General features: G+C 44.6%; 1 non-coding gene across 1 annotated transcript; it reads left to right on the top strand.

Annotated features, from left to right (window-relative positions):
- Window positions 1–20,320: 20,320 nt before the first annotated feature.
- On the top strand, window positions 20,321–20,427 carry LOC114501067. The gene has a single exon (XR_003684841.1). It is a non-coding gene; the product is annotated as a U6 spliceosomal RNA (small nuclear RNA).
- The last annotated feature ends 1,373 nt before the right edge of the window (window positions 20,428–21,800 follow it).

Raw genomic sequence — 21,800 nt, 5'->3', positions numbered from 1 at the left:
GGGTTGAGAAAGCACTTGATCTCTAAGAATATACAGCCCAGATAAAGCCAGTCAGTGTGGAGTTAGGGAGCTCAGAGGGATGTGGGTATTGGGGTCAAGGGATGGGTTAGGAGAGAGGGCATGGACTTATTAGGGTTCTGAATGGAAACTTAGTGACAGGGACACGGAATGATAGAAAACCAAGAGCTTAAGAGCAGGACACTGGATTTAATTTGGAAAGCACTTGGAGATAGAATAAACTGCAAATGCTCAATTTTGCTGTGGAGCAGAAACTTCTTTGGCGGGAGCCATCTGGAGAGTCCGAGTCAGAGATGGGCATGAAGCTGTAAGAGTCGGAGGCCCTGAGCTTGCCCAGGATTTCAGCAATACTAAAGAAAAGTGTTTTGAGAAAAGTCAGAGGTTGTCGGCTGCCGCAGTTGGAGGCAGAATGCACGTGGGGAGCAGAGTAAAGTGGAATCCGGGAAGACTCCTGGGCTACTTGGCCGCCAGGACCCAGCAGGGAATGGCACTGCTCAATGCTTTCTTGTTGTTAATCATTTTTCTCATTTTCTCTAGTTGTTAACCCTGGGACCATACTAATCAACTCCTCGTTGCCCTGCCCGTGGCTTACATGGTTCCTTGGTTATTACATCTGAGTTTAATCATTGTCCAAACTGAGCTCCATGTCTTCCTTGCAATTTCACCCCTGATTCAGTTTGTGTCTTGCCAGGAAATGTAGCTGTGTGGAAATGGAAAGAATATATTTAGAGAGAGGAAAGTCAAGAAGGGAAAGCCTGGTCTAGAAGAGGGAGATGTGAGGGAGATTTTTTGCCCCCTGATTCCTAAGACCGTAATGAAAAAAACTTAGAAAAATAAAGAAAAATCAATGCTTCCCATGGCTTGCTGTATTTTCTCTTTTTCTCAATGCAAAGTGAGGAAGGTAGAGAGGTAAACTGGTCTTCAGGAAAGTAATTAAATCAAAAGCATTAGAATGCACTCAACTTGACACTGAAGTAGCAGTTGTCTGGAAGTCATGTTCAGCTTCTACTCCCACCCTTCTCTGCACAGGCTCCTTCACTCTAGGGGTCCCTCATGGGCCAGATGCAGAGCGAGGAGGAGGCAGACCCAAGTCAATCACAAGGTTCTTCAATTACTAGCAACCGTCAATGCTGGCCAGCATCAACTGATGCTGTGAGACATCATGGGCATTATGGGGACCTCTCCACCCTCTACCATTGTTTAATTTGGAGATGCCAAAGCTCTTGAAAGACCAGCTCTCAAAATCTTAGGGGAATTTTTCCCCAGAAAATGCGGTCAGATATTTTGATGCCCTGTAGAATACCTCACTCTAGAGAGTGGAGTATTTTCTTTCATCAGTATACAAACATTCCATTATTTTCCCCATCCTTAAAATCAATAAACATATATATCTTTATCCCCATTTTCCACATCGACAGCCATCTCCTTTAGTTTCTTTTAAGAGCAAATCTCAAAAGAATTGTCTATGATATATACCATCCCCAATTTTTAAATTCCTTTGAGTCCACCCACATTAGACTTTCTCCTACACCATTATGATAAAAATGCTCTTGACAAGATCACCAATAACCCCTGCTTGATAAATCCTATAATCACTTCCTAGTGCTCACCCCATGAGACATATTAGTTACATTCTATACAATTGTTGACCTCTCCCCACTGGACACGCTTTCTTACTTTGGCTCTGGGTTTTTGTCCAATCTCACGAGCTACTGCTCCATCTCAGTCTTTATCCCTCATTCCTTCTTATCTCCCTGACTTCTTTTTTCTTTTTTTTTAAGATTTTGTTTATTTATTTTTAGAGAGGGAAGGGAGGGAGGGGGGAGAGAGAGAGAGAGAGATAGAGAGAGATAGAGAGAGATAGAGAGAGAGAGAGAGAGAAACATCAATGTGCGGTTGCTGGGGGCCATGGCCTGCAACCCAGGCATGTGCCCTGACTGGGAATCGAACCTGCGATGCTTTGGTTTGCAGCCCGAGCTCAATCCACTGAACTACGCCAGCCAGGGCTTATCTCCCTGACTTCTTAATATCGGAGTGCTGCAGGGCTTGGTCCTTAGACATTTTTGCCACTCCTTCACTTATTTCTTTATGGTGTTATTCAGTTGCATTGTTTTATACACCATATCAAAACTATGACTTACAAATTTATTCTCCAAGCCCAGACCTCCTCCCTGAATTTCAGACTTATATAACCACTGACTACTCAATACTCCCACTTGGAATGTTTAATAGAAATTGCAACCTTAAGATGTTCAAAACTACACTCCTGATCTTTCCTGCAAATCCGGCTCCTCCCGATGCTGCTGCTGCTCAGTCAGTGCCAAGACTTCCTGTGATGTAGGCCGCAGGGCTTGGTGACGTCCTTGACTCCTCTCTTACATAGCCTCACCTAACCATCAGCAAATCCTACTGACACCACTTTTGAAATATATTCAGACTTGGATCACTTCTCACCCACACCTCTGCTGCCCTTCTGGCCCCAGCCATTCTCTTGGGTCTGGATTATTGTACTACAACTTATTCTTTGAATGGCAGAGAATGGCCAAGTCCAGGTGGGATTATTGCATGTGTATTTTTTAGTTCAAATTCAGTTATCCTTCCGATACTGAATTTTAACTTTGCGTTATGGTAAAATCTGATTTCCTCATTTCATTCAATGATTATTGAGGTTTACTATGTTTCAGATGTGAAGGTTTTATTAATGTATAAACCAGACAAACTTCTCCTTGGAACTTATATTCTAAAATGGGGAGAGAAACAGTTCGTGTAATTGGGAAGTAAGACTTTCAGAAGGTGGTAAGTGCCATGTAAATTCAGAAGCCAGGTAAATGATACTGGCCATGCTGTGCATGAATGTGCATGTACCTATGTAGGTGGTATGTAAGTGTGTTATACATGTTATGGTGGAAATAAGGTAGAGTTTTAGACAGAATGGTCAGAGAAAGCCATCCCCAAAACATGAGAGCTAGGTGCATCTTGGAGGAGAAAGGGGATTGTTCTCAGGTGAAGCATGGTCTGGTCCAAGGGAGCATCCGGTGCAGAAGCTCTGAGACAAGGTTGTGTTGACTCACAGACACGATCACTGGCACGTCTGAAATGGCCAGCGCGTCCGTGAGGAGTGACTGAAGGGGAGGGGCAGGAGAGATCAGAGAGAATAGAAGTGTCACTTGGGTGTTGGAGAGGGGACTCATGGACTTCATTTATTTTTACTTATCGTCATAAAAGAGTTATTTACCCAAAGAAATTATTTATACAAATGGTCTTATCTTGACCTCCAGAAATAATGAGATAATTCCAATAACATAAGATTTTTCTGGATTCTTGCGAAGACTTTGGCAATCAGTGTTAATCACTTAATCAGATTAGTGATTTAATCATTGTTAAGGAAATTCAAGATTTTGCTCTTTTAATTTGATCTTTATACAAGAATCATTCACTCATTTAGTCAACAAATTGTTCTTTTTTTTTCTTTAAAATGATTTATGTAAATATTCTTGGGCTGATTTCTAGGAGATTTGGGCAAATGGACATGCAGCCATTTCTACCTGGCCATCTCACCCCAGAAATCTGAAGTACCGCAGTCACCACCCTCACACCAGCAGATTAGTGTCCAAATTCCACGTAAGCAAGCCAATGCTGCTTGTTTACACCAGAATTCATTACTGCATTACTTTAATTTTTATGAATTTCACATGGTAACTTATCAGGTAATTGAAAATAAGTCCCAGATTCTCCTGAATCCTATCTTCTCTGGGCCTTGCCTTCTAGATCTTTCTGTCATTCCTCACATTCCCCAAGTACCTGGTATTTCAGATTGCTTGCCATTTAGTCCACCCTCATTCTGTCAAGGACATTGTAATTCTTATATTTCTATGTATGAAAAATTCTGGGTATTGAATTTGAATTTTTACTTTTTTTTTGTAAGTTAGACTCTGACAGTGGTTATGGACGAAAAAGTGATGGAAACAGATCAGTTAAATCCTGGAGTCAATGGTCACGTTATGTGTCTTGGCACATTATGGAAAGGGTTTCCTTTTCTTGCAAAAAAAAGTTCTATAATAGATCTTGCTTAGCTCTGACAAAATAGCTTAGTTACTTCAACTTAATTTATTGTATGTACTTTCTCAATCTGTTCAAGATCCTAGTAATCAAACTTGCCATGCGTTTCTATTTAAATTCAATTTAAATGGTATTACAATGAGTTTACACTTGGTTCTGTCTGTGTTTATAACTAGCGTGACTCCTGGTGCAAAGCAAGTGTCCAGCGTATTGCAAACACAAAGAAGTTAGGTGTCCCCCCTAGTTGAATGTCTCATTTGTGACATGAGTGAAGTTAAGGTGGACCTGATGAGGCATAGCGTTTCCTGTTCTATTTTTGCCCTGGTGATAAATATCACTTTCCCTGAGCGTCAGGAGAATTTGTTTCTGTTTTGGAAGAATCCTTGATTTATTGAAAAGTTAAGTTGGCAGAAGAAGCTCCGAAGCTATATATTAAAGCATCCATCAACTCACTCAAACCTCTACCCAACAAAGTTTTGTTTTATACTTGGGAAGGTCTTGTACCATGACAAGGGGTATTTCTGCTTTGGACTCTCTTTTAGACCCTTTGAAACCCCATCTATGATTCAAGGTACAGCTAAGAGTTATTTCCATATGAATTTTTTCTTAGCCTTCAGCCAGAGCAGCATTTTCTTCAAGGGCCAAGGGCCACCCTAGCACCTCACCTACATCATCGATCCCGCTGAGTTGGTGTCCCAGCTTGGTGCATCTGCGCACGGTCAGGTTTCCATTCCTGAGTCCTACTCCACACTGAAGCATCTGGTAGATATTTCTCTTCTTTTTTCTTGACTGTTGGGAACCCCAACCATCTCCCTCTGGTAGAGCGAGTTATCATGAAAGCTACCACGACAGCCACTGCTTCTGACTCCAGAGACCCAAAAGTCTGGAAAATACCTTTCTCTTTTGCTCCCAACACTGGGGCATGGACACATAACTAATTAGCTGGTAGCACAGTCCTACCTAGAACCTTAATTTGTAGCCTTGAGGCCCATCACCAGGGGCTGGGGAGAACTGATTCCAGCCATGCCTGGCAATAGGAGCCATTGTCTGGTGGGGCTCACGGCGGCTCTGGTTCAGCAGTGGCCCCCAGTGTCCGATGGGGACACCAGTAATGTTTCATCCCGACCATGATCTTGCCTCCGGTTCTGGTTTCTGCCCCTTTTCTGGGTCTGGCTTTTTGCTCACATGCCAAGACTAGAAACTACCTAGTGCTTTTCTAATTAGACATCATCTTTGTTGTTTGCAACCGAGAACCTGAACTGGTGGAGGAATCTCTGTTTTATTCGGATTTGATTGATTAATACATATTTATGGAATGCCTGAGATCATGCTGGGTCTGTGGGAGCCAGTGGGGAATCAGCAGGCCGAATCATTTCATTCAGCGAGCTGTCAGGGTAAATCTGAGAGTGGCAGACTGTGGACCGAGCTTTGGAATAGTCTTTCTCCCCTCGCCCTGCTTTTTTCTGAATATAGGACCTCAGTGTGGACTTTCAGCAGCCTGCAGGTTGACTTGCTGCCTCTTGACCTTTTGCAGGGTTTTGGTGTTCAGGTGTATGAGAAATCGCAAGCCCGAGAACTTCCCCGGACACTTGGAGCCGTGAAAGGATTTTGAATTCAGGAGGGGCGTAACTGAGGAGATCACTCACTCTTGCAGAGTGGCCTGCAGCGGCTGCTTTGGTGCTTAATGCACGTATCAGGAATCCAGGCGCAGAGGAGAGAGGGTGGCAGTAGGTGGTTTCTCCTTATTACAGCTTTTCTGGGTCCTGCTCTTGCCAGGGAACTTGCAGAGACGAGATCTCGCCAAACTCCGAGCACAGAAGTGCAGGCGTGGGAGCCGAGGAAGCCTGGTCTGTCCTGTCACCAGCCTCTCGGTGTACAGATACGCCTTGGGTCTAGAATGTGGCCTGAGGTTTCCTGGTGGTGCCGTTGCTCTGCCAGCTCCTGCCTGGGTTCCCCTGGCCCTGGCACAGCCATGTGTGTGCCATGTGTGTGCACGTGGCGTGTGAGGGGCTCCTGAGAATGTCCTCTCAAAACAGCTCTCTGCCATGAGGAGTGGAGGTGGCAGCTCTGGGAAAGGTGAGTGAGACTGGAGTTCCTTTGAACTTCCTGGGTACCATTAGCCGAAAGGATGCTAGGTGATTTCTGTGTGACCCTTGACCCCAAACATGACTCTAGGTTCTGCTCGGGAACCTGCCATGCCTCAGTTTACACCAGACAGTTTAAATGGGAAGCCCGACTGAAGCCTTTCTGTGCCCCGAGCACACAGCCTGCATTTCAACGCTGGAACAAAGGGACATTTGTTCTCTCCCCTGGGTGGCTGCAAAGCATTTTCCAAAACATTGGGAGACAAATTATGTTGATTTGACTCGGGATAAAATCAATGGGTTGTTTTTTCTGAGAAAGATGAGAGGCCATCACTTCATTACACACCCCCACATCTGCTCTGGAAACAGACAGCCTGCGAGAACGTCACCCCTTGTGTTTATTCGCAGGACTTCTGGGGCTGTTCCTGTTAAATTGTTTTGAGGTCAACATGAAATGCCAACTGGAATGTAACAAAAAGATATCAAAATAGGATAGCCCTGCTTGTGATCATTAAGACGATGTTTAAAAGGGAGAAATCTATACTATTGACCCAACTTTGATATTTTCCGCTTTAGTTTCGGGTCGTCATCACAAATCTCAGTTACTAAACTCATTACGTGCTGCAGAGGCTCCCTAAGCTGTGTGATTAATAATCCTCTGCTGGATCGAGGCATCACTAATAGGGCATCATAATCTCTGGTGCGTGAGAAATATAGTCATCAGGGCCAGCTAATGTCGGCAGCCTGGGACAGCGACTTCTGCGCGAGCCCCTTCCGACCTGTTCTTGGATCCCGAATCTCTTCTGACTTAAGTTAATGCTGAATAACAAATTAGCGCTGCTGACAGTATTATGGATCTTTGTTCCTTATTGGTTTTAGATAGAGGCCACCAAGAAGGCTTGTCATCAACAGGGGGGGTTGCTGGGTGGGGGTTCTTAGATCATAAACAACTCTGTGTGGCTCCTCTGTCACCACTCACATCCTCTCCATAAATATTTTAACCTGGAAGTGACAGCATCTGACTTATACAACAACAACAAGAACAATAGCAGGAACTACTGTTTTTCAATGTAATTATGTACTTATACTTAAATGATCCCCCATTCTGTGTATGGGAGCTTACCCTTTGAAAGTCAGTTTATATTATTATATTACAGTATTCCACGGCTTGTGTGGTATCTCTTAAATGAGTTAGGCCTCTCCAGAAGATTCTGATTTGAGCCAGGAAAACCAGAATGTAGATAGATTGAAGTGGGGAGATTTGCAGAATTTCTCACCGCTGTGTCCTCTCAGGTTTAGACTTTGAAAACGGGAAGGCGGTTCTTTGACGATGGTTCTCTGTTTAGAGGTAGGATGGGACTTCCTCTGAGTGCAAGCTGCTTCCTGCAAGCAGGTTAGCAATGTCTGTGTTTTGGTGGGGTTTTGCCTGATTCTTGGCAAAAAAAGTATTCCTAATTTTATAATTTTTCCTCAAAGTATACAATAGATTATTAAAGAAAAGGTTTTGGTTTCCCCATTGGGCTAGGACTTTAGAAACAGTGACTTTTTAAAAAAAGATTTTATTTATTTATTTTTAGAGAGAGGAGAAGGGAGGGAGAAAGAGAGGGAGAGAAACATCAATGTGTGGTTGCCTCTAGTGAGCCCCCTACTGGGGACATGGCCTGCAACCCAGGAATGTGCCCTGACTAGGAATCGAACTGGCAACCCTTTGGTTCACAGGCCCATGCTCAATCCACCGAACTACACCACCTGGGGGAAATGATGACTTTTTGAAGCCAGTGTAATCAGGCCTGCAGTTTCAGGAAAGACTACAAAAGAACAGTGATTTGGGTTGCTGTTCCATGTACTTTTTTGGAAATTGTCTTAGGAAACTGTCTTCAGGATAAATGACCTCTTTGGAAGTCCTAGTCTTTATTTTAGTAATGATAAAAAAGAGAAAACAGAAATATCCCTATATTATAGATGAGGAAACTGAATCTTAGACAGGGTAAGTATCATTCTAGCAACAAGGCGACTGAGAAAAAGTAAAGGTGGACTTGTGGGACCCAAGTTAATCTGATCACAAGGCTTGGACTGCATCCATGATATGGTCTTTCATGGCTTAGAAGAGAGGCTCGAATTTGGCTTAGTACAAAAGAGAAACCCATCTTTCCCCCTCACCTTATCATCCAACAGCCTTGTATTCACGTACATCACATGGAGTAGGCTATTTTCTACAGTCACTGTGGTCAAGGCAGGGACCGGGGCGCTGCCGAACAGGGAGCTGTTTCAATGGGATGTGAGTCTGATGTGTTTCCCATGGGCCAAAGCTCTGCAGCTCTGACAGTATGTTTTGGCAAGGAGAGAAGTCAACCTTGTCGTGTTTTCTGGCTCAGCGGGTGCTCAATGAATGTTAGTTAAATTGAAGAGAAGGTTCCAAGTTTGGTGAAACCCTTAGGAAGCTCTTGCATGTACATCGTACTTTTGCTTTTCTGAGCACTTGCCTATCTATCATGTGAACTTCACTTAACACCTGTGAAAATATCCCCACTCTGCAGAGGAAAACCTAGTTTCAGGAAGACCTGAGATTTTCTGAAGTTCACAGCAGAAGTCAGTGTGAAGTTGGGCCTGGGAATCAAGTATTAAAGTCTGTGGTATAGAGTGCTTCCCAAAAGAAACTTAGTGGGTGCTATGTTAGTCAGGGTTCTTCAAAGAAGCACTATATCTATATCTATATCTATATATATATCTATATATATATATGAAATGTGCTTTTATATATATATTATTTATATATATATATAAATAATGTTTAGTCAAATATCTGTGATCCAGTGAAGCCAACAGATAAAATTAACCATCACAATATACCAAGTCATCTTACTATACTTGCCTTTGGATGGAGAATTATATGTTGCTCTTACAGGTCCAGGAAAGTAAGCTATCAACCTTCATTTATTTAGAGCCAGGGACATTGTTAAGTGGGTATTAAAGTCGATTGGAGGCTGTGCTGATCAGTTAATGTGAGTTTGAAGTTATAGTTCTAGGTCTCCATGTGGTCCCCAGACCAGTAGCATTACATTGCATGGGCACATGTTACACAGAACCTGAAGGCCACCTCGGTCCTACTGTAATAGAACCTGCATTTTAACAAAACCCTCAGGGGACTTGTAAGTACCTTAAAATGTGAGAGGCACTGCCGTTGTTCCATCCACCTAGAAGTGCCTGCCCCCGTTTCTTAACCAAGTAAAGAAAATGTACCGGGGTCCTGCTGCAGGCTGTTTGGCAATGGAGTCTTCTGGGAATGTCCCAAGGTGAAAACAACAAACCAACGCTCTGTGAACAGTGTTTCTCAACTGTGGCTGCGCACCAGAATGACTTGGAGAGTTTTAAAAGTAGGTGGATGCCTGGGACCCACTCCCTGATAATCTGATTTTGGTGGTTTTAGGTCTGACCTGGTCTAGGGGAAGTTTCTGACCTTCGCAGTTGAAAGTAATCTATAGCCAAGCTTGGGATCCACTTCTGTCAACCACTTCTGTAAATCGCTTCATTTCTGAGTCAGATTGGAGGCAATCCCTTTGCATGCTTATTTATTTATTTATTTATTTATTTATAACTCGGGAGTAACCTGCAGGATGTGCATAGAACATAGGCAGCTTGCAGAACCGTGGGGAGAAACATTGAGAAACAGCATGAAGCACGCGGCAAATGCGGGAGGCACGGGAAAAGGAAGTTTGATCGGCATTCTTCTTTATAACCCGGTGCCCGTGTCCTGAGCACATTTCTTATTTATTCCCAGTGGCAGGAAATATTAGCTGTGAAGTCAGGTATCGTAAAATTTCAAGCTGAGAGGAGCACTCTGAGAGCTCTGGGTGCAGTTCCTGTTTTAACATGATGAATACCTGCTCTCCCCAGCTCTGAGTAATGGTGCTTCCTCCCCCAGAGGTCACAGAGATTTTGCCCGTAACAGTCTCGTCTCTTCTCTCCCGCGCTGCCGTTTCCTTTTCTTCTTTCCTCGCTCCATCCCCGCTTTCTGCCTTCCTTCTCCAATGGACACACGATTATTAAGCACCTTCTGTCTGCTCGAATATCATTTGTCGTTGGCCCTTTGATTATATGTGCGTTGTGCCTTTCTGAACCTTTCTTGTTGGCTCACATTCCTTTTCAAATGTTGGGTCTCAAATGTGACCCAGAGCTGTAATGAAGGTCTGGAAGGGAGAAACGGTGAGGGGAGTTTGACTTTCTCACCCAGGACATTCGTTTTAGCTTGTGGACAACTTGGAACCCTAGTTTATGCTTCTTTGTCCCCAGGTTCAAATTTTATTCCTGTCCGCGGAGGTTTAGCAAATCTGCCTAACTTCGTGTAGCCTACGAATTTGACGAGCACGTTGTCGATTCCTTCATCTCAGCCATCAATAAAGATATTGAATAGGCAATAACAATATCGAATCCTGTCGTGCTCCGGGACAAAGGCCTGGGTGTTTACAATAACACTTGTGATCCAAGCAATCCTGCTGATTAAACTCCTACTTTCTTCTTAGAGTCAGGGAAACTCAGGGGGATTACAGTAACACAGAGAACTTCAATGTCACCGGAACTGGTGTCAGCCAGTCCCCTCATCTCTCTGTTCTTTGGATGTATCAAGTACTCCCCACCACTCTCCCTGGAGCCTTCTGTCTTTCGTTTTCATCTTCTTCCATTGACTTGGCTACTGAGGTCCAGAGCACGTTTGTGTCAAAACACCTGCATCTAGCCCTTGATACCTTATGATTTCTGGCCATGACTATTTCCACCATAGCTCTTCCTCCTTCCCAATTCATGCAGCCCTTTGTATCCTAAAATGTTGTCCTTACGTTTCATCTGGAAGAAGCACAGGATGCTGTTTTGATGTTGGTGAGTATAGTGAGACTTCTTTGCCAATGGCCAAGAGAGGAGTGGGCTTTCATTATTTTAAATGCTTGCGATATAATTTCTTCTACCTGTGTTGAGATACAAGATTAGAGGAATTTACTTTTGAGTTTTACCGTAACAGTTTCCTGATTGGGGTGTAGAAGTCGTTCTGGGAATATTTCCAAGGCAATGATTCTTCATTCTGAAATGTCAGGTAGTCAGCAGCCTGTGGCGAGGCCCCTTCTCAGTGCTTCCTCTTTGTTTGGCCTCAGATTATCCCTTGACTTAGAAATGAAATGCCAGTACAGTTAATAACAGAACTGGCGTGGAGACATAGAGTCATTTGTCTCCATAGAGTGAAACAAAAGCCCTTATCAACCCAAGCAAACAAATGACAGTCCTTCTCTTACAAAAGAACTTTTGTTTATCACTGTCCATCTAGGAAACTTTCAGTTCTTGCTTTAATCTAAACTACCCATGTGAAGCACCAATGATAACTGGAAATAAAGACAAATGATGTGCATCTCGCTACACTTCGAAAGGGGCACCCTGTCTTATCGCTGGTCCCGTAACTGCACGTACTTATTCTCCTATCATAGAACATGAGTGTGTTCACTGTTCTCTGTGCATGAAATGCTTATTCCAGCCTCCACAACTTGTTGCTTGTTCATTTTCATAACTGGAAAGCAGCCTCCACACTCGTACCTCTGTAGCTACGTAGCTACGTACATTCTAGTCCCAGTCCCACCCTCTCCATCACTCCCTCTTCTGATCATTGCCTCACCAGGGAAAACTTCCTTATCCTCCACAGCATGCTTCTCCTTACTCCCCTTTGCCAGACACTGCAACATTCAGTGATGATCTGGCTGTACATTTGTTGTTCATTCACTCAATCCTTCATCAAAACATTATTATTGAGCACCTACTCTATGCCAAGAATTGCCACAGGATCCATGGCTTAATGGTGACCAAAAACAGATGTGTACCTACCCTCATAGAACTTACAGTCTGGTGAAGAACATGGACACAAGAAACTGAAAATAGTATAAAATTAAAAATTATTTGTGATGCTTGTCCAAGAATACATGTAGGGTACTTTGAGAGCGTGTGTTTCTCCTCGCAAGGTAATTTTAGAGCTGAGATTGAAAGAATAATCAAAAATTATTTAGGAAAGGTGGAGGAAAGGTAGAATATTCATGCCATGGGCAACATCAAGTCCCAGAGTGGAAACCAGAAGATCAATATGATTCTGAGAGCAGGGCGTGTGTGCTGTGAGACGAGGCTGCAGGGCAGGTGGAGCCCAGGCAGGTAGAGCTTGGGCAAGCTGCGTCTTGTAGACCTTGCAGGAAATTTTGGTTTTTCATTTAGAAGCAATAGGAAAGCATTATGAGCTTGGCTGGTAAGCAGGGCAGGGCCACGACCTTAGTTTTGTCTTGCAGATTTCACTCTGGGGCTGTGTGAGAAAAGATTAGACCAGAGTTTTTGGAAGTTCATTTAGTAAGTTAGTGCTGTGATCCAGAGAAGGAAACGTTGGCCGCTTTGGACAGGGCTCTGGTGGGGGAGATGGAGGTGGAATGATGTAGGAGGTAGGATGGACGATACTCCGTGATGGCATGGGGGCAGGGGCTGGGGAGAGCAAGAGGCCTAGGATTGCTCCAAGGGTTCTGGCACGTATGGACTTGGAAGGTGATGTTATTCATGGAGAGGAGGGGATCCTGGGCTCGGTCTCAGTGCTGTTGAGTTCAGTGTATTTTTCAGTCCCAGTGGAGCTCAACATGTGGGCCAGGAGTTGTGAGGGCAGATCTGGACTAGAGCTACCCATTGGGAAGCTTAGATGTGAAAAGGGAACTAAAGCTCCGGGTGTGGGTGACAATGCCTGGAGACACAGAGTGCAATGTTAGGTGGACAGGCCTACCTCAACATTGAAGCATTCTATTCTATTCTTATTTTTTGTGTGTGCGTCTTTCATTATACTGAGCACAAGCCTGGGTTTATTCACTAAGTTTAATTAATATTTACAAGACACCACACTAGTCTATGGCTGTTTTTATAATGCTTATTCATTGTTTTAAAGCACTTTATTTTTACAAGTCACTATCCACTATTCAGTAGTCTTGAACTGTTACAGCTTTCCCATAGTGTAGATATGATTATTTCCATTTTAGAGATAAAGAAATCAAAACTCAGGGAGATTAAGCAAATATTTAACTTAGGCAGCTCGGAAGTGCCAAAGCTGGATTAAAAACCAGTTTTTCTTTTTTTTCAGACGCGCATCCTGAGCTCTTGTCTATCAAAGTCAACCAAAGGAGATTTCAGTAAATACTTGTTTGTTGATTGATTGACACCAGATAAATTAAATGTCTGAGAATTAGTAAATGTTACTGAGTTTCCATTTTTCTAATCACTAGCTGTGAAATAAGCCTCCGTCTCGGGTCCACCTAATATAAGCTCCTACCTCGGGATTTAGGACACTGTACAGGGAGCGTGTCGGCTGTGGGCTGGCCAATGTAAGGAAAATGGGGTGGTCCTGGGGCCTAAAACGGTTTGAAAGAACACACAGATGACCACGTCGCCCTGCAGCCTTCACGAAACACTCCCCAGGGCATGACGCCCGGTGCATTTGAGCTCATGAAAATTCACATGAAAAGGACATTGTTTGCAAGCAGTGGGGTTGGCCTAGGCAGAGGGGAGCAAAGGGTGAAGAAGTGGGGCAACTGTAATAGAACAACAATGCAGTATTTAGCAGAAAAAAGAAAAGACTGGTGGGAGAAGTGGGATTTGAAAGATAGATAATAACGGAGAATGGTGCTGAACGGGGATAAGTGATACGAGTTGCCAGCGGGGGCACCAGGACCATTCATCCCTTCAAGCCCATTGATGAAAAGCTCGGAGGATGTCACCCAGAGCAGTCGCGTGCTCTTGCCCCAGGGCCTTCTGGAGACGAGGACCGGAGTGTTACCCTGTGCTCCTCAGAGACTCCAGGGGGCGCTTCTAACCTGGTGACTAGAGAACTGGTTTCGCTGAAGGTGAACAAGTAAAATATTTTTACCTACCCTTTCTCTGCCTTTTCACTGAACCCGCCCTATTTTTAAAAGACTATAAAACACTTTTGTGAAAATGTCGTAAACCTACAACTGCCAAGATGAAACGGTGTATAGTTCATTAGTTATCTGATATCGTAAGAAATGAGTTACGTGCACACAAGTAAGTGTGGTGTCCACCAAATCAACAGCAGGACACAGCAGTGTCCAGATGAAGGGTCCCTGAGTTCTCACGCGTCTCTGGTTTATCTTCAGTGCGCGCATGTAGTAGTTACTGAAGACAAGCGCTTGCTAGAAGACACACGGAAATGCTGCCCGTTCCTTGCAAGGACACCTGGACAGGGACTGTAGGCGAAAGGGAAACTTTCGGTGTGTTCCGTAAGTCTTCATTTTGGCAGACATCTCTGTCATACTTCGCCTACTCTTTCCCTTCGTTCTTCCAGGCTAGACCGTGTTGTTTTTCTGGAGGTACAGTCTTGTAACAATCAGAGCAATAGCATGCATTGTCCAAAGGTGATTTTTAAAAGTCTGAAGGAGTCTATGAAAGCGATGCTTTTATATCGTAAGTCGGCAATGTCTTTCTAAAAAAAAATGATGGCCAAGTGTGAAGAAAGTGGTTATGCTGTTATAAAGATCCTTGTCCTGTATCTTTGTTTTAGGGAAGAATTATAGATGACTAAGTCCGCTGTGCAATACCGTTACCTTTACAGTGCTGGGAAACCAGAGCCTTCCTCCAAACTACATACATAGTTGGTGATAAGGACAGTGTTACATCACATGGACGCTATTCTAGGGCCTTTCAACCCTCATACATCCACCATCAAATTCGTGGGAAACTTTCAAACGTCCCTCATATCTGTCCAATGGAAGAGGACTGGCTTAGTTGGTGAACATGAAGGATGGTTTTCCTTAAAGGTAGGAGGCAGTGGGAAGAGGTGTGTCCGTTCCGTGGGCTGCAGGGGCACAGACTCTAGAGGAGCAAGTGAAGGCAGTGGGGAGTAAGCCAGTTCTAATGGGGTGGAGCCAGGGCGCAGATCCAAAAGTCTGAGGGATCAGGAAGCAATGATCACGTTACTAGGTGATATATGGGACAGACGTAACCTGGGAAGCTGCTTGGTGAACTTCTGTTGTCTGCAGCCAGCTTCTCTGTGCTGGCTGCGAGGCAGAAGATGAGGGGCCTGCTCATTTAAAGGGCCAGTGGGGCACACACAAGAATAAGGAAGAAGATGCGTGGACACAGAAGGGAGTGTTGAGCTCACATTCCTTCCAGAAAAAGAGGTAATTGCATGAAGTAGGAAAGGCACACAGGGTCTGGAGTCCAATAGGCCTGAGTGAAACCTCAGCAACATGACTTGTAAGACACATGGCTCTGAGCAGGTACCTTCCTGTGCCTCCTTCGCTCCCGCTCCCTCGTAGACTGACATTTACAGTGGCTGCCTGGGCGACTTTATGCAGCTGCAGTCCCCAGCGCAGAACCCAACACATACCAGGATGTCAGCTTTGCAAACGTTTGTTTTTCTTCACACCTCTGTCTCCTCTTTCTCACCTCACTCCTGCCCTCTCCACAAACACATTCCGTCTCTGAACTGTAGGGTCCTAAAGGGCAGGTGAGCAATGAGGCTGATCTCTCATATTAAGGAAACTCCTGCGACTCTGAGTGACTGAACCACCGGCGGGTGAAGAAAGGACAAGGGCATATCCCTGCATTTACCCATGTGCAGGGCCGGGCCTGTATGTGCGTGTGAGCACGTGTGTGGGTCCATGGACTGACTTAGTCTTACAGACCCTGCCTGGTGTGGAGGAACTCAGCATGACCTCAGCGGAGGTCACAGTGCCCCTGCCTTTGCCCTCCCCCTCCCCCGACCAAGAAGCCAGCATGGAATTCCAAGGTCATGCAGATTCTTCTAAAATCCCTTCGCTGCCAGCCCTGTGGTTGCCGGAACCGCCCTTCTGTCTCTGGCTCACTTAGCCTCCCTCTCTCACCTGAACATTCTAGATTTCTCCATGCCTTACTCATTTTCATTTCGCCATTCAACCCGGAATTATTGAAATGGAACATGCATTTTAAACCCAGTATTGTATTGTATGAGGAGCCCACACACAAAAAAAGAGGAAATCCACATGGTTCTTATTTTCCAGAAGGAAAGTCAGGAACTTCATAATTCATTGTGATAGCAATTATGCTAATTGGTGGAAATGCTGTAACAAAATAACACATGCTGAGGGGCCTGCGCAAGAGACATGTGTTGCCTCGCAGCTCGGGAGGCCGCAAGCCTGAGGCCCAGGTGTCTGCAGGGCCAGGCGCCCGCTGGGGTCCCCGGGAGGGACCTGTTCCGTGCCTCTCTCTCCCGCCTCCTGGTGGCTGCTGGCAACCTTCGGTGTTCTTTGACTTGTGCTGCATCGCCCCTGTTCCTGCCTTCCTCTTCATACGGCCTTCCCCTGTGTGTGTGCCTCCTGCGTCTACATCCCCCCTATTTGTAAAGACACCGGTCATATCGGATCAGGAGCCACCCCTGCTCCAGTACGACCTTAGTTTAACCCAATACATCTGCAGCAATCCTTGTTCCAAAGACGGGGGACTTAGGACTTCAACATACGAATTTAGGAGAAACAATTCAACACACAATAATGCTGAATGACAATTAAGGTGAAAGTCCAGGGTTCTCCAGGGGAATTTCTCTGTTCCCTCTACTTTCCTAGATTCTGCATATTCCAGAGGGCCCTCCTCCTCCCCACACTCCTCCTTGGCTCCCCTACTCTACCGAGACCCTCCTCTCATGCCCCTTCCTTGGGCCTGGGTCCTCTTCTACAAACGTAGAGAATGTCTCTCCTCCTTCCCTTTCGGCCACCCCAGCAGCAATTCAGCACTAGAGCCCGCACACATATAGGAGGTGGTGAGTGGGTGGTTTCTCCACACGGAGCAGACAGTGGCGCCGCACACCAGCCATCCCTGCCCTCGGCCCTGCCCTGTGACCAGTCTGTATCCCGCGGCCCTGGGCTGCTCTTTGTCATACATGTGACGGGAAGTAGCTCTGGAAACACGGGTTCCTCTAGAACCCACCCCCTCCCCTCCACCCCCATAGTAGCGACACCGAGGGGAGAATCGGGAAGAGGCGCTGGCCCCCGTCTCAGCATCTGGACTGCTCCCTGCGAATGAAGCTGCAGCACAGCCGCAAATCATACCCCTCATTAGCGAAAACAGAGACCCTCGTCCGCTGTCCTAATGATATCCTTCAAAATCACGGGGTGCACGCGCGGCACTCACGCTTTCAGCGGGAACATCGGGTCCGGGGATCTGTTCGCCGAGCTGTTCGAATTTGGACACGTAACACCGAAGGGAAGGAAAAAGAAAACCCATGTGCATCTTCCCTTGCATCCGTAAAGAGAATCCTAGAAAAAAATAAGTAATTAATCTACATATGTGATTTACATATTATATAGAATATTGAATCTGATTACAAACTTATGCTTCTCGGGACTTTTTGAATAAACGGTTGGCTTTCACAGACCTGAGTTTGGAGATCTTGGATGGTCCTAAGGCAGCAAAGCAGATGGTGCATTAATAATGGGGTAATAGAAGGAATGGCTTCCCAATTCCAGTGTATTCATTAATACACTTTAGACAGTTTAATTGCTTCCTGAAACACTAATTGAAAGAGGTTCATTTGCAAATGCCTGGGTTCTAATAATGCAAATCTGGCACCGCGCCAGAAAGTCCCCTTAAATACCACCAGAAGATGGATTGTGGCATTTAAACAAAGGCAGCTACATTTTAAAACATAAAATCCGTACGGGGGAGCACAATGTGTAACATTTTTCAGAGTGGGGAAAAGAAAGCACAGTAGGTGCTGAATCCTTCCAATATTGGGGTTTGTGAAATACCAGCGCCGTGCGCGGGGGGCCTTGGGATCGCGAACATCTGGCACATTCCGTGACTTGGGCGGCACACGGCGGAATGTTCTCGTTAACATAAACTCATTCCTAGAGGAATAGCTGTGGAATCTGTTATTTCAAGAAAATATGTGACTAAACGTTGTTACACCTTTGAAGGAAGGATTTTCCCCTCAGAATCATCCTGCTTACTGACCTTCCTTAAATTGCATTTCATGCCTTTATGGGCATATTGATTCTGCACACGCTTCCCCAGTATTTACCAACCAAAACTCTGAGCAGGGAGGCTAGGAATGCAGAAGGAGTTTGCTTCCATGCGAAAAAAAAAAAATAACTACAGACTGATCAGCGCCTACATTATAGTAATGCTCCGCCCCTTTTGGTGGAGTAACTATTCAAGGGACGAATACAAATGTTGAATTGTTGGCTGGGAAAGATGTGGGTAAACTACATACAGTGATCAGAAGTTCCAAATCTTCCACCAGCGGTTGGGACCTATGATGATGTCTCTACTTACGTGAAGCAGGACCAGGGTGCGTTACATAAGTTGTCATTGATTGACCTCCGAGAGCTGAGGGCGGCTTGCTGCCCAGGATTGTTTGGGGAAGATTCGAAGTCTTCTGAGAGGAGACACAGGTGCAGCCCCAGTACAAACGTGAGGCATGATTTGCTGTCAGGAGCGGCATTGAACATGAAGGACAAGGGCCTCCCGGGGCCTTTGTGATAAGGCAAAGGAGCTGCTTTGTGTCAGGAGCCAATAGACGTTTCTGGGTGGGGGGAATAGTTCCCCTGAAAAAATAAGACACACCTTGTTGCTTTCAAATGATGGTTCAGTCCTGTTGCTTGCTCTCCGGGTGGGAATCTTCGCTTGAATTTCCGCTTTAAGTTTTAGTGGTAAAGATCAGTTGGCTTCTGATGGTGTCTACATATTACATGTACATCATTCCTGCATCACACACTATTCTATAATTGTGCTTTTACATTTATTGTGCCTTTGATGCCAGTTTTAATCTGTTACATTTCTTTAGGAGGAGAGAATCTTTGAAGACAGAGATGATGACCTTAATCAGGTATCATACATTGTAGGAGAACGTACTGCAAAGTAACTTATTTTATGCTGTCCTCTCACCTTTGTTTTTTTTTTTTTGGATTGTTTGTTTTTACTTCTCTTTCTTTTGATTTTTATTTCAAGAAGTGATCACAGGTAGTCATTTGGTAAATTTTGATTCAACTGCATTGTATTGAAATGGAGATAAGTATTCTTTAGAATGAATTGGGAGAAAATCAGCTGTACTTCAGCCCAGGCTAGAGGTGGGCCAAGTCAAAGTGTCCCTAGGTTTGTTGCTATGCATGTGGGACTGTTGGTTTGATATCCCACAAAGGGGCAAACTTGGGGAGATGATTGAGCTCCACCCATAATGTCTATGCATCTTCACCCCTATTTCTTTCCATTTAGATAAGGCCCCTCATATCACATTTCACTGCACACCCACAGACCTCAGGTCGGGCTCAGAAACAAGGCCTGTCCCCAAATAAACGTTGTTCCCCCTCATCCCTTTCTTCATGCTACAACTCTGTGAACTTGGAAAACTCTGGAGTTATTCCCGGCTCCTCCCCTTTCTCATCAAACCCTGATCTCATTGGTCACTGATTTTTGCCTGTCCCGCCTCCTCAGCTCCTCATGGGCTTTCCTGCCTTCTACCTCATCCTCTCCTAGCACAGTTTCCCAGGTGAAGGTCAAGACCTGACTATACCACACTCCTGCTTAAAACCTGCAGGATAACATTCACACGCTTCAGAAGAGTGTTCTTCCATCATAGCTGCCCAGATGTCTCTTGGTGGCTGAGTCCAGCTCCCTACTCCATCCAGGTAAGGGTATTTCCTCCATGCCTCCACTGAGCCTTCGGAGTTTCTCTATGATACTATGACACACAGCCTGTAATGACTTGCTTAGTTTTCCATCTCTCTGATCATCAGCCCTTGGAGGCAGAGCCCCTTTTTGGTTTTTATTTATAACCTTTTTTATCCTTCATCAGTTGCCCAAAGATTGGAATATAATTAGATGTTCCCTAAATGACTATTGATTGTAACGGAATATAAGAGAAAAGCAACCAGTAGCTTTGACTGTTGGTAAGAAAATAAACTTCAGCAGACTAAGAATCATACGTTTTCCAATTAGAGTGGTGGAAGCCACGGCAGATTACAAGGTGTCATGCTGAATATTTATTTGAGTGCTACATCCGTACAATCCTATCTATCTTACAGCAACCAGACTGTGAGACCTGCTCTGGATGATCTTGTGGCTCAGATGGTTATAGCGCCTCTGAATAGGCTGTGTAGTTATTACAGAAAAGATGCGTGCTCGCTTCGGCAGCACATATACTAAAATTGGAACGACACAGAGAAGATTAGCATGGCCCCTGTGCAAGGATGACATGCAAATTCATGAAGCGTTCCATATCTTTCATATGATCTCACCTTTAACAGGAACCCAAATAACAAAACAAAGAAACAAGCAAAATATAACCAAAGGCACTGAAATAGAGGACAGGCTGGCTGACAGTGCCCACAGAAGAGAGTAGAGGGAATTTAAGGGGACAGTGGGAAGGGTTCACAGGAACAAACTTAAAGGACACAAGGTCATAAACTAAGGGGAGGGAGGTAAGGGGAGGGAAGTGGGGAGGGGTGGGAGGGGGGACTGGATTGGGAGTAAAAAGGAGAAAACTGTATTTGAACAATGATTAAAAAAAAAGAAAAGATGTATCTATATATCTCTATGTATTTGCATGTGTGTACATGGATGCATGTCTCTGTATTTCCAAAGAACAAAGATATATTTTGAAACATATAAACATTGATATGTTCTAATGAACATCAAAATTACCCAGGTAGGGTACTTGATATCAAATGTACTTTTTCCACTTGCCAAATCCTATCAGACCAGGGTTTAAAGATTCCCTTCCTTTGGAAGATACATCTGTAATATAACACAGTCCCAGGAGTCGTTGGTTGCTTGCTAATGAGAAGTCTGCCAGAGACTGCTTTAGATAAGGACCCTGAGAAAGGAGGCTTTGGAGATCTGGACCTTAGACCTTAAAGGAAACAATAGAATTGGCTGATACTATGGTGAGGAAGAGGTGACAAAGAGAGATTTTGAGCCAAGTTTGGGCTACAAGCATGTTACTTTGATTTTGAGAAAATATCTATTATGAGATTGTCTCTTGTAACTGGTGATAAGCAAAAGCAGATTCAAATGATTGGAAGGCATTTAAGCAGAGGTAAGGGTAAGGGTGCTTTAAGGTTAGGTACCTCCAGATACGGAAATCCCGGATTCCTGTGGCAGATCTCCAAGTGCCATCTGTAAAGAGTCAACATGCTGCTTATCAATATTTATATAGCTAGCTGATCTCACTACGCTCATTATTTCCTTCTCTCTCCACTCACTATGATAAACTCTCCATAGCCACAGAGCTTTACCCGCGCCTAGAGCATCAATTTTAGGACTGCCATTAGCCCTGGCTGGTATAGCTCAGTGGATTGAACATGGGCCTGCAAACCAAAGGGACACAGGTTCAATTCCCAGTCAGGGCACATGCCTGGGTTGCAGGCCAGGTCCCCAGTAGGGAGCACATGAGAAGCAACCACACATTGATGTTTCTTTCCTTCTCTCTCTCCCTCCTTTCCCCTCTCTCTAAAAATAAATAAAATATTAAAAATAAGATTGCCATTAACAGTTAGATCAAACCAAGTAAGACATCTGGGGTTGAACCAGGATTCAAAAATTACAGCCACCAAAAATGAATCAGAAAATGAAAGATCCTGTGTGGATAACAATTCT

The sequence above is a fragment of the Phyllostomus discolor genome, chromosome 6 (assembly GCF_004126475.2).
Source record: "Phyllostomus discolor isolate MPI-MPIP mPhyDis1 chromosome 6, mPhyDis1.pri.v3, whole genome shotgun sequence".
NCBI classification, from domain to species: Eukaryota; Metazoa; Chordata; class Mammalia; order Chiroptera; family Phyllostomidae; genus Phyllostomus; species Phyllostomus discolor.
Note: the sequence above shows the minus strand (reverse complement) of the source record. Positions and strands in the feature narration are given on the sequence as shown.